Source organism: Penaeus chinensis, chromosome 7, assembly GCF_019202785.1.
Source record: "Penaeus chinensis breed Huanghai No. 1 chromosome 7, ASM1920278v2, whole genome shotgun sequence".
Classification (NCBI taxonomy): domain Eukaryota; kingdom Metazoa; phylum Arthropoda; class Malacostraca; order Decapoda; family Penaeidae; genus Penaeus; species Penaeus chinensis.
Genome location: NC_061825.1, coordinates 30,260,103 through 30,262,602, shown reverse-complemented (window position 1 = coordinate 30,262,602; position 2,500 = coordinate 30,260,103).

Here is a 2,500-nt window from a genome sequence, read left to right as displayed (position 1 = left end):
AAGATTATTATCATTGTTGTTATTATTGTCATTATTATCAGCATTATTATTAATATCATTACCATTATTGTATCTTTATCATTATTATTACAATTGCTATTATTGTTATCATTATCGTTATTATTATCACCATAATCATTATTATTATCACCATCATCTTTATCATTATTATTATTGTTATTGTTATTCATCATTACCATTATCATTATCCTTTTTATTTTAATTATGAATAACATCATTCCTACTATTGTTCTTGTTATTCTTATCATCATCATAATTCTAGTCGTGATGTATTAGTATCAGAAATATCATTTTGTTATTATTACTGTTATTATTGTCATCCTTATCATTAATATTATTAATAGTAGCGGGACACGTAGAAGTTTTACGAACAAAAATGATAAGAAGAACTCAATGATAATAATTATGATAAAATAGAGATAGATTAAGGTTCTCCTCGATTCATAATATTGTGTGCGCATAATGTTATGAATCTTTTGAATGCGCGTGTGTATATGAGTGTGAGTGTGTGAAAATGAGTGAGTGAGAATGCTGTGTGTGTCTGTGTGTGTGTGTGTGTGTGTGTGTGAGAATGCTGTGTGTGTGTGCGTGTGTGTGTGATTCTTTAATATTTCTGTTTTCAGTTACCACTCAATTTATACAAAAATTGAACTTAATTCAAGTCTGCAGCTATAAGGAATTTGATTCCAGGCATCAAATACACATATTACATCACATTAAAAAAAAACTATTCCGCAATCCAATGTAATATCTAGTTACTTTACCATGTAAGCTTATATGTATTTTATATTATATATTATCATTTATAGAATGTAAGACGGAACACAATCAGAAATTCAATGTAGGTTATTATCACTATAAGAATTAATGTTATTATTATATCATCATTATCATAATAATGATGTGCAAAATAATGATAATAATGATATATATAATAATAATGAAAATAATCAAAAATAATAATAATAATACAAATGATGATAATAATCAGAATAACAATGATAATAATAGTAATAGCAATTTCAGTAATGAAAATAATAATAGTTATATTTAGAATAAAAAGTATTATAATCATAATTATGATAATAATAACAACAATAACAATGATTAAAATATAAATATGATAATAGTAATAGTAATTCTAGAAATCATAAAAAAAATATTCTTAATAATAATTAGAACAATTGTAATGATATCGGTAATAAATATAAAAATAATATATAGTTATAAAAATAACAATAGGAAAAATAGTAATAATAATAATGAAAAAGATAATAATAATAATAGTAACAATGATAATAATAATAATAATAATAATAATAATAATAATAATAATTATAATGATAATAATAATAACAAGGATAATAACAATTAAAATTATAATAATAATAATAAAAATAATTATGAGGGTGATGATGATATTTATGATAATAAAGATAATCACAATGATAAAAAGAATTATGATGGAAATAATTATGATAATAATGGTAGTAATAATAATAATGATACTGATATGTGCGGAAATATTGGTGATATAAAAAATATTCTTGGTAATAATTAGTATCATTATTATCATTATTATTATTATTATTATTATTATTATTATTATTATCATTATTATTATTATTATTATTATCATCATCATTATTATTATTATATTGTTACTATCATAATTTTTGATAACATTAATATCAATATTGGTATTATCATTATTATTATTATCATCATTATTAGTATTATTGTCAGTTTTGTTATTGTCATTATCATCATAACTATTATTATCTTTATTATTATTATCATTAATAATGAAATAAATATTGTAATTGTTATTATCATTGTTAACATTATTATTGTTATTATTATTATTATTATTATCATTACTATTATTGATATTCTTTTCATTATTAATTGCTTTTATTATTATCATTATCATTATTATTGTTATTATTACTGTCATCGTTATTATTATTATTATAATCATTATCATCACCACTTACATTATCGTTATTAATATCATTACTATTATCACCATTATTACCATAGTAATCATTATTATTTAACCTTATTTTTATGATCTCTCTTATCCTTACTATCATTACCATTATCATCATCATCAGCATTATCATCATCATCACCATTATCATCATCATCACCATTATCATCATCATCACCATTATCATTATCATTATCATCATCATCATCACCTTCATCATCACCTTCATCATCATCATCATCATCATTATCATCATCACCAGTATTTTGGTCAACATCGGTATTATTATTGTTATCGTCATCACCAATACCGCCATCAACCTCGATTTATTATTTCCTTAAAATCTTTCGCTGAAATAAAAACTTCCTCGAAAAATCTTAATGTTATATATGAGCTAAATGTGTAAAGAAAGGTAAACATTCATCGAGAATCAATATAATTTGGTTAACATTCTTACAAAACGAATAAATGTTGATCAACTTATCA